This window comes from Micrasema longulum, unplaced genomic scaffold (genome assembly GCF_059751315.1).
Source record: "Micrasema longulum isolate JH-2025_06_02 unplaced genomic scaffold, ASM5975131v1 h1tg000191l, whole genome shotgun sequence".
NCBI lineage: Eukaryota > Metazoa > Arthropoda > Insecta > Trichoptera > Brachycentridae > Micrasema > Micrasema longulum.
The window spans coordinates 64,202-76,644 of NW_028277396.1; positions in this window are offsets into that span (position 1 = coordinate 64,202).

Below are 12,443 nucleotides of genomic sequence, written 5' to 3' on the forward strand. Positions count from 1 at the left end.
GAATATACTTGACAATGTTTTGAGTATGTCAAATAGCTTTAGGGCAAGTTGAATTCAAAATGGCCACTTAAACCTGCCAATGATAGGTCATTAGCCCTGTAAATACCCAGACTTCCATATCCTTAATGAACCAATTTAGTGAAAACTTTTTAAAAAGTATAAATGACTATTGCAAGAATGATTCAATATTTAAAAACCATAAAACATGTTTGTGAATCGATTTAGGGGCTCAGAGCCAAAAGTGCATATCAAACATTTATTTAGTTTTGAGATAGTTAAATGATTCTTCTTCTTATTATCAGTCCGTTTTCCTCCACTGCTGGATATAGACCTTTTCCAAATTGTTTCATGTTCTTCTGTCCTGGGCACTCCACGAGTTCGACGACGTCGTCAGTCCATCTCCTCTGTGGTCTCCCTACTTTCCTTTTACTTCCGCAGGGTCTCCAGTTTAGTATTTTGGGATCCACCTATTGACTTCTTGTCTCGCCACATGACCCGCCCACTGCAATTGTTGTCTTCTCACTCTTTCGGCGGTATCGTTCACCCTTGTACGGCGTCTTATGTCCTCATTCCTTTTTCGGTCTCTTAAGGAGTTGCCCAACATTTGTCTTTCCATAGACTGCTGAGTGCACTTAATTTTGTGAATACTTCTGGCAGTGAGTGACATGGTTTGAAAACCGTATGCTGCCACAGGCAGAACACAAGAGTTGTAGACTTTGGCCTTCAGATTATTTGGGATTTCCTTATTTCTGAAAACGTGTTTCAGCTTTCCAAACGCAGCCCAACTTAACCCGTCCAAGCAGTTCCGCAGTTTGATTAAATTTTCCCAATTTGATTTTGTGTCCAAGGTAAATGTACTCGTCAACAGCACCGATAGTTTTACTTCCAGTACTCAAAATCTTGGTTTTGTCTATATTCCCTTCCAGACCGATCTTTTTAGAGGGTTTGTATAATTCTTTTCACATAGATTCCAGTTCATTTACCTCCTCACTTATAATTACTATATTAGATAATTAGATTGGCAAAGTAATATTTTTGTTATTATAATTTTGTTCTTATCAAAACTTTAAATAAATAGTGTAGTCATAAAATCACATCACAGAAGAAGAAATCATTTGAATAAATTCGTAGCATGTGATAGCAAATTATAGTTTGATTTTTTTTTTTTATGTACTTGTATTTAAAATTATATAAACTCATATAAATAAACAAATAAAACAGTGTAAGTAACTTTCCAAGCCCAAGAGTTGTTCTTTTTTTTAGAGAGTTACAGTGATAACATTTACTAGATGTGTTTAAGTAGATATGTTTAGAATTTTACGAAAACATGTACTTTTTATAAAATTTATTAATAAATAATATTTTTAAAAATTAAATTACAAATTTAAAAGCGTAAATTGAATTTATTTATCTAAAGAATCACTATGTAAAGCGCCCTTGAGGTATTATATTACTCAAATGGCACTTTGTACGTTATTCATAATAATAATAATCACTTATAATGTTAGGCAAATTATTTGGGCATAGTAAAACACATTATTTTGGGATGGAATAACCAACGGAAGGACCATATTAAAAAAATACTTATTTTTTTTATAAGCCACCGTTCTGTATCTGAGCCACTCAATTTTGGGGCTAACTATTTTTTTTATTCTGAAAAAAATTTAATACGTTATGATTTATAAAAAAAAATAAAAAGATAAATTAATTAGTATGATTGGTTATGAAAGACAATAAAATGCTATTTAAAACACACAGCAAAGTATCACAGAGAAATTCAGTTAAGAAATCCATGAAACAGTTCTACTGAATATTCTTTGTTGAGAATAAATTTAATTAAGGGTTTTTGTGTATCATTGAGTACGTCGAAATAATAATACATACAACTAAATAGTATGTTAGTACAATTCTTATACTTGGAAACTATCCAAAAGGTTTAAGTGAAAATGTCTTTATTCCGTTAAGAGATCTCAAGCACACGTAAGTAAATGTGCTTTAATAAAACTGGTAGTTTTTTTCTCTATATAATATTTTTTGGGGAACATTCCTCTCCTGAGCTCATCTCACGAGATTTCATTTAGCGGTTTACGTCAGAAGAAATTCTAGAACTACAGTATGGCGCCCATCTGTAAGCTAAACGTGATCAAGTACGCTAGTCATATGAAATAATATTACATACCATCTTATTGTTATTTTACCAGCGGATTTATTTCATCAAATATTAAGCATTTGAAAGAAAAAACATATGGCGCTAAATGAAATTGGAGTAGAAAACTCGTTAAATTCTTGTTTAGTACATAAAAATTGCAATAAAGACATTACACGACCAAAACTTGTTTTCATTAGAAATCATTTCTTAGTTTTAGTTTTTATTTTTAATTTGAAATAAATGTACATATTTTTTACCTTATATTTAATTTACTTTTTCTTCCTTCTTTTTTCATTATATTTTATTTATCTGTTTTCCCATCCTACTTCGTTAAGTAATAATAATAATAGTAAATTTTATTTTAGTAAAATGGCTAAATAGTGCAAAGCCAATTCTACCAAATAAAAGAAATCTTATTTAAACCAGTTTTGCTTATTTTTATGAAAACGCAACAACAATTTTATTGAAAACTTTTTTTATGCAACTAACCCTAACGAACTAGACGATCGATAGTATATCAACGATTTTAGTTCTTAAATGATGTGTTACTGTTATATCTGTTTAAGTTTTGCATAATTAACATCGGTACAGCTGAGTACAATACTCATAAAGCAATAAATTCGGTATTGAGCGGTCTGGTTTGTAGTTTGTACCCACAGCGCAGCGGGGACACGAAATTATAATGTGCTGGTCGGGCCAAAACTGTTTCTAAGATCAAGTTAAAGCGCCCAATAATGTTAGCTTAACCGGCAATGCATTAGCGACGTAATGATAGCACTTAATGCTCATTTCACCACCCTGTGATAGCGCAATAGTTAACAACCCCAAAACCGATAACTACCCCAGACTCAAGGTTTGTTGTCTACAAGGGCTATCAAACATGAGATAAATTTGACGATAGATATAATAATAAATGTAAACAAATAAAATATTAAGTCTCAATTGATTCGTATAGTTTTCGATGAAAAGGTGTAATACTTCCCCTAATTATTAATGCCTTTTCAAAATGTGTTTTTAAACATAAAACTAATACAAGTATTTAATTGAATGAAAAAAAAATAAATATCATCATTTACGTACCCACAAATGTCATCATAATACAAATTAGTTAATAAATTAATGAACCACAGATATACTAGAGTAGAAACAATTACACAAATTTCTTTGAGTTCTAGCAAAAATGACCTGGCAAATAATAATCGATGCGAGATTTTAGCTTTTAAATCTTTTAAAAAAAACGATAGTTTCAAAATAAAGCGTTTTCATTTTTTTACTAAAAAATGTTTTGTTTATATTAAAAAAAAAGAACATCGAATTCAGCGTATTTAGCGAATACCTAGGTCATTTGTTGCTCGTAGGCAAGGTTAATTTGTGCTTCTGGGCTCCCATTACAATGGGAAGTAACACAGTTATCTCCGACTGTCTACAAAGAAAAAACAATATTTGTATGTGTACTAAAATGAGTATATTTGCATGAACATTTAAAATATCTTCGTCGGTAATCTTTAATTGAACATGTTTAGAAGAAAAAATGTATGCATATTCTACTTTTCATACAAAAACCGTAATTTTACTTTGTAGATAACATTGATGATAAATGTTAACTTCCCATTGTATGTAATTGGGGCTCAGGTGCCACTCAAGTTACAATTCAATATTAAAGTGTAAAAAAATATTATTTCAACGAATAACCTTTCAATACATCCTATTTTCATTACTTGAATAAAGCATTGTTTTCAGACACTTCCATGAAAGAAATATCGAAATCTAACTTACAAAACTTTAAAATCGGATTTAAAATTTTTTTTAAATAGGATTTTGTCTTTGGTATTTCATTTAAACTTGAGTCTAGATAGTAATATTATTTTTGAGAAATGTTTGAATAAGAAGAGAAACCTCTTGATTTGAATTTGTGACAAAATACGCCACGCTTACCTTCAAGGTAAACCTAAAAGCCTGTTCTTGGTAGAGGTAATTAGAAGTCACATTAAGGAAAGAGCGCCTTAAAATTTCGAGTCATCCAAACACAAGGAGTGATAATAAATTATATGTTTAATAGACGAAGTAGAAGAACATTAATTATTATACCTACCTGCTGTTTCTACTTCCTACAAAAGTGAACGTCAAAATTAAACAAGGATATATTTTAATGGATACAATTTATTAAACGAAGTAGTGTATTTTTTGCTATTTAACTAAGCACAAGCGAATAATACATTAAAAAATATTTTCAGATTATAATAACTACTAGGCCTACCTATTAATATATACTTTTATTTGACACATGTTAACTCAAAACTTCTTTGAATAATTCCATACAGACAAAAATGCTTGTCCATGGAAATTTATTTCAAAATATTCGTAGTTTATTTTTATTTATTTATATATTTGCTCAATGAACCTTTTTTATGGACACATTTAAACATAAAAAAATGTTATAAAAAAAGTAGAAAGACTAAATGGTTTATAGTGGATTTTGCGGGAGTGGAAGCGGGAGAGAGGTGTTTACAATTGAATTAGATTCAGTGATCGTTTGAAAGAAAACAACTTGTTATCAAAGAAATCAAGACTGGTATGTTTGATGTTTGTTGGCAGACCTAAGAATTTTGGGCATAGGGGAATGAAAACCATAGTTAGTTCTATGATTATTGGTATGAAAGTAAGTTTTGTCTGAGGTTTCTAGTTGGGATATTTAATTTTATTGAGCTCAGTAGTTCAGGCCCATCAAAGAGTGAGTTGAGAGTAATAGGGAACGACGGATTCAATGTGTTTTTTTTAATAGTAAAAATATAAACAGGGATAAAAAAAATACATGTTATTATTATACTTTTTTTCATTTAAAGCTTAATGGTCGAAGATTTCAATAAATGTTCAAAAACGTAATCATTCCCCTACTTTTCAATATCTACCGGTTTTAAGATGTACCCGTCTCTTCGTCAGGACATAAATTAAACTAACAGACTTAAAATTAGTGTAAGTTGGTATAAGCTTATTATAGCATGTGTCGTATAGCATGTTGGTGTAAGCTTCTAATTACATGTGTCTTATCACTACGTTGGTTTTGCTTGTGCAACTACTACGGTAAAGGTTTATAGTTGCATTTGGATGCAAGTGTAATCAATATCCTGACAGAGAGACGGGTACGCCTTGAAAAACGGGAGACTTTTAAAATTAGATTAGTGGTTATATTATATTTACTAACATTTAAAGCAAATTTTGTTAAAATTGAAGGGTTAAAAATAAAAATAATAAAACTTCAGCAATGGCCCCCATAAGTTTTTTTTACAAAATCAACCTCAATGATTCCGATTAGAATTTTTTTAATGACGGATGAATTATAATTTGAAATTATGATAGAAATTTATAAAAAGAAATTCGTTGAGCTCACAAATTATCAACTAAATTATAAATATATATATATATTTTTCTACAGAAGCTTTTTGCGAAAATTCATTTATACCTTTTCATTATTTTGAAAACATTTTTTTTAATTTTTTTTTTTTATATATTTGGACCCCTGTATTTAGTAGCCTTACGTGTCATGTACAAGGCTAAGGTACTCGGAAAAAAAGTTTTTGTTTGTCTTGGAAATGGGATGTTCGATCACTGATTTTGGTTTATTAACCTTTATGAGTCCAATCACCATTGTTGCAAAGTTCAAGAACAATGGCGCATGATAACTACTTTTTACTACAGTGTGGATATCTGTAAAGGATATTCCATCTTTCCTGCATTCTGCTTCAAGATTATGGCGTTGCAAACTGAAAAATGGGCACTGAAATAACAGATGTTCTATACTCTGTGAAGAAATATCATCGCATGGACAATAGTCATCATTCCTTAATTTAAACCTATATAGATAACTTCTCATAGCTCCGTGTCCGGTAAAAATTTGGGTCGTTTCGAAAGTACTTTGGTGATGATGACGGAAGTTTGCTGCATCAGCCAGCGTTGGGAAAAACATTTTAGTGATTTTACCTGCAGAAGAAGCGCGGTAATGATCCTCCCAACGCTGCTGCGTATTTTGTTTTATACAGCGTTTGGCAAAGCTAAGGGGAAATTCTGAGAAGAAAGGTGCCGTTCTTTTACAAGTTGCGGATCTTGCTCGTTCATCCGCTCTCTCATTTCCTACGATACCAGCATGTCCTCTTATTATTTATTTATTTATTTATTTATTATTTTATTTATTTGGATAACCAACAGCTATAATTATCACATATTTATATAACAAAACAAATAACAAATAAGCCAATTACAGGTTTTCACAAGTAGCATCACAGTAAGTTAAAAAAGATTCTCTAACATAAAATGAATAGTAATTAAATGTAAATTTAAAAGAAAAGAAAAAAATACTACGAGTTATTTCGAAAGCAAACGCCGCACGTTATTAAGATTATTTTCAAATAAATCTATGTTAAATGATTTATTAATTACATTAAAATTATTAAAAGTTCGCCATAAATATGAATTTTGCCTATAATTAGATGAAACAAGAGGTATGTGAAGAAGAGGGTTATTTCTTAAAACTTTGGAAGGAACATTGATAGAAAGTTTGCAAAGTAGTTCAGGACAGTCAATTGAACCAGAGGCAATTTTAAGTAAATAAATTATGTCCGCTATTTCGCGACGTTTTTGCAGAGGCAGTAGGTGATGTTTTTTACATATATGAATATACTACTTATCCAGCATATTTGAATGTTCATCCCTCTTATTTTTAGATGCTTAATTTTACTCTGAATATCTACAATGAATGGATTTACCGACCGAGTATCTGTTATAGCTTGAACGCCCGAACGACAATCTGATAATATTTTTGCAATAACCCATCTCTCTGGTGGTTTCTTTAATAACCATTCGAGAGCTTCTCGTATTGCGAGTAGTTCAGCCTGGAAAACTGAGCAGAAATTATCTAATTTAAATGTTCTGCCTGGTAATTCTTTATCACTCTCAAAAGGAACGAATGCCGCTCCCACTTTTCCGTTTCCGTTTGAAAACATTATTTATAATTCTTTTTAAGTATTTTTTTTTGTCTGGATGATTGGAATGTATTTCAATTGACTTTTTAATTAGACTATTTGGACAGCAAGGTTTAATGCAATTATCTGAATTTAAAATCAATATACCGCAATAAAGCTATACACTTTATGTACATAAATTCATCCCTAATATACTGGGGACCTATTTAAATACTGTCCTCGTATCACTGGATTAGCACCGGAGACAGGAGCTTGTACGACAGTACGCATATACGTATATGGTACATATTAGTTTCCAGTAGTGAAATGATAACCGCTCCAACCACAGCTTTACACCTTGTTAATTTACGAACGACAATTTCTGTTTGATTGGTGGCCAACTAAACCGGAATAATCCAATTTAACAGGAAAATTAAATGTATTAAAGAAGTAAAATCACATTGAAAAAAAATCGTAGTTCTGATGTATGATAAATAATAATTTATGAAAATGTGATGATGTTATGTGATATTTTATTTTATCAAATGTGTTAATTGTAAGTACGATCAAAATATGTAAGTCCTTAAAGTTTCCATTTTTTTTATATTTCATAATTTGCCCAGTTGTTAACTATGTCAAACATCTTTTGAAAAAAAAGTATTTTGGTCAGTGTGCATTAGACGAAAATGCACAGATATGATTTGATTTTACACTTCACTGAATTTAATGTTCATAAAGAATTCAAATGAAAACTTAAACAATAAATTATAACAAAAAAAGAATTACCTTGTTGAAATTTAATTATAATAAGTTGTTAATAAATTAGTTAACATGACATGGATTTTAAGTCAATGACTTACTTATTTTCGTTTAAACACATTGACTTTTTATTCAATAACATCAAAACCAGATATTTTTGGTAAAAAATAACACATACGCACTTGCTAACACACTGCGGAGTTGAAATAAATATATTTAAAAAAAGTTAAGGCAAGAAAAAAACCATCGATTCAAAATTCAAAGTAAAGTTAAATTAATTTAAAGCTAAATATTGGTTGCGTTTTAGTCAAAATGAAAAAGAGAGTTTGTTTGAAAAAGTAAAATAACACAATTATCTTTGTTAAGTAATAATTTAAATAGTATAAGCAATAGATCCGATAGTGTACTGTCAGTTCCAGGATGCAGAACTCAGTTCGCACAGAGGCACTCCTTACATGTTAGTCCAAGATCCTTCAAATTTCTTACTAAGGAACTACAAAACATGAAATTAATGGTACAGTTAAAAGTAGGTTTAAGGTCTTGAATTAGCGTGGAACGAACAGATAGACACATTAAAAAAAAAAAAAAACCAAAAATAAATGCATACTGCAAATAAATTATGTTTTTGTAATTTCAGCATATGTTAATTCAGTTTTTCTTTTTCTTTTCTTTTATTTTCATGGTCAAGTCATACTATATTCATGTGCCATGAACTTTTAATAATTAAAAAGGAATAGCCGACGCTCAGACACTGAAGTCTTTGTGGGCATTTTTTCCAATTTATGTTATAGCTTAATTTTAAGATGTATTTTTCTTAAATGTATTTTTGCTATTATATTTCTATGTAAATAATATATGTACTGAAAAATAAACAAATGCTAATATCACATGCTACGAATACCGTGAAAAATGTGTTAAATGACGAAAAAAAAATTGAATCGAATCGTGACGTATTAGGGATTGTATATATTGATATATTGGCTAATAAAATAAAGCGTTTTCGCGGGAATTTAAAACTATAAATCGAAAAATGTTTTTTATTTTATCAATTCTTGTGTGGCTGTGTCACAGTAGTCGACATACGATACAAAACTTAATATATCTCTTTATTTTTTTAAATGATGATGTTGTGTTCTTTGTAATATTCAAATGGATTTTGAACGTAAAATTTGTAGAACTGCTAGATTTGAACACAAAAAATATTTATCATTGCCACGCGAAGAATGAATGTACGCCAATACAGCAATACATATGTATAATAGGGAGCACGAAGATAGAACTTAAATTAAGGAAGACAGAGACGCTGTTCTGTGGCCAGTTTTGTGTGAAACAGATTCAGTTGGTTATTGAAATTGATGGGGGACGCTCACTTGTAATATGAGCGGCGTATTTATGTTTTTTAATTTATTTTTCTATTATGGGGCTAAATTGTATGTTTATTTTTAAAAATAATGGAAAAGAAGGATATAAAACAATATGTCTCCATGTTTTTTTTTCAGTGTCTGAACTTTACAATATTCTGTCTTTGTCCTGTGTTAACACAGTGCGCTTGTTACTTTAAAATCATAAAAAAGTGTATGAATCCATTAAAACCGTTTATGAATGTACTAATTTGTGATGCGAATGTACCAAGATTTAACTATTTGGAATACTACCTCCCACGATAAATTACAACAGTGCTATTTAAAATTAACTTATTGATAAATACATAATAATACAATTTAAATCTTCTTTCCAATTTACAAACAAAGTGATTTGACGTCAATTTTTAAGCCACTCTTATACAAACGTTAGTCTAATAATAATGTAAAAAATAATTAAAATTGAGCGGGAATTTTGCGTACCCATTACAAAACGAAATAATACAGACTAAAATGGATACAAAGTCATTGGAACAACAAGCATCTTCTCTCCCTCGGCAACTACGTACACATGGGCCATTTTTCGGGAATTTAGCAAACAGCTTGTGTTTTCCACATGTGTAACTGTGACAACCCAAAATCTACGAAAGCTATCCTTCGGATATTTTTACATGATTTATTATCCATAGTATTGAAACGGTGCTTTATCGGTTAAGTTTTTTAATTGTTTACTTTTTAGAACGAACACTTTACAAATTTACTTTTAGGCTCAATGTTTATTTCTGTAAATTTATTGATAATTTTAAGTTGCTAGAATTTCACTCGTCCATGCACTTTGTAGCTTCAAGACGATAAGTAATCTAGCATCAATGGGTTAATGTTATCAACCACCAAATATCTAAATTTAGTAGATGGGGTTTAGAATTACAACTGTTTATGGGCTCAGTAGCTGCAAGACTTGTTGTAATCTTTTTTTTAAAAATAAATATGTTTTTTTATTTCGTTTTTTGAAAATTCATAAGACTTCATTGTTAAATAAAAAAAATGTAAATCAGGGCTAGATTTCTTACTGTCCATGCGCTCTGTAGCTGCAAGACGTGCTGTTTTAGCTCCTATATATCATAATCATCATCATTTCCTTTCCGCACATAATGGTGCATTGGGCACTGCATTGGTACACCAATCGCAGCATATCTTGATCATATTTTGCAACATGAAGGTAAGTTGATCAGTCTTACGCTGCGGGTACCAGTCCAGGGACTATTAAATATTTTAGTGTGAAAACACCCTATTAAATAAATATTTCATATTAACCCTGTTGGGATTCGAACCCGAGACCTCTTGCATGGTAGGCAAATGCGCTGACCATTACACCACGAGGCCGACAATAATATTGTAATATATCATACTTGGAGACCAAGAACTAGAATCCCAACCGTCCATGCGCTCCGTAGCTGCAAGACGTGCTGGGATATTTATTTATTGCACAGCGCCCTTGAGATGATTTTTAGAAAAATTGCGCTTTATAAAAATATCAAACTATATATAACACGATGTTACATCACCACGCGCAAAGAAATTATTTACCTCAGTAAGTGCTCATACGTTTTTTTTTACTAGATATTATTGCATAGAAACTTCTGAATTCATAATTTTTTTTAAAAGTGGTATTTTCTTTTCTGTCCAACACGATTTGTGAATTAATTCTCTACCACACAACATCAAAGGTCTTTGGATGATTATGATTGTCTATAGAAGTGCTGGCTATTGCCAATTTGCTTCCAATTACTAAAGATTGAAACAATTACAAACAAGTGGTTCCAGCAATTTCAATATCGTTAAAATTTTTAACTAATTAAGAACCCCTTTACTTTCACGAACAACAAAGCGTATTTTTAATTTGATGACAAACTCATGATAGAGCAACAATAAAATCTAAGGCTTCAAATAGAGATTAAAATTATGTTCTGCTGAATTTAAAAAAAAATCTATTAAACGAATTTTGCAATCTTCTAGAATTATTATTTTCTATTGCCATTTTAGGATTAAATATCTTTCAAGTGCTTGTAACATTTTTCAATTTAAATACTGTTAACAAAAACATTCATAAATATCAATGACAATTAAAAGCACAAATGAGAATAAAAAAGTAATGCATGAGATCATTTTTGAATAACATAATATTGATAATTTAAAGCAGAATTTAATAATAGTTTACGAAAACATTTGTAAATATCAATAATAATTAAAAACTTGATGAAAATATATAATTGTGAATGAAAAAATAATTGAAGGTACGTGTATATTAAAAATCAGTAATATTTTTAAGCAAAAACACGAATCAAATAGTAAATTATAAAAAAATCACTTTCAATGTCATTACTAGTTTAAGACAAAATAAAGTTTTAGTAGTAATCATATCTTATTATTAAAAACGTTAGTATCAATGATAATTCAGAATAAAACACGTTGCACACATAATGCAATAATAATAAATAAAATCGTTTTATAATTGTAAAACGAACTAAACACGAGTTTTTACTCTATTCGAGAGGTATAAAAGTTATTATTTATTATGTATGTAATTTTATAGTTATTTTGTCAAGATTTTTTAAATTAATATTTTTTTTAAATCGAAAAAATAATAATTACGTCCGTAATTCAAAAGATATATTTTTTTTAAAATATGAATAAAAACATTATAAAATATCAATATTCATGACGAAAAATACATGAAATAATACCAAGAAAGACATTGCATGACCAAGTCAGACAAACGTTAAAGATAGATTTATTAAAAGTCGGAATAATCGGCGTGCGTGCATGATATGTATGAATTTAGAGGCAGCGAGATTTGAATGCAGACAGATAGCCATCCTCTCTGCCCACCCTTACGGGGAAACGGCGTGACAGTTTCTTTATAAATTATTCTTCATCTCTGTTGTAATATTTGAAGAAAAATGTTCCATTTCAAGTTGGTTGAGTGTATTATTAATTTTAATAATTCACCGAATTCAAGTATTATAACAAATATTTTGTACAAACATCTACTCGTATACTTAAATCAAAGGTTTCTAAGCTTCTTAAAATTCTGTTTTGTAGAAAAAGGTATCGCATCAACTTCAATCAACTCAATGTTTCTAGGAGTTTTACATTCTGTCCGAGAACACTATTATACAAACACTAATGCTGTATAAGGATCTATTATTCTTTTACTTC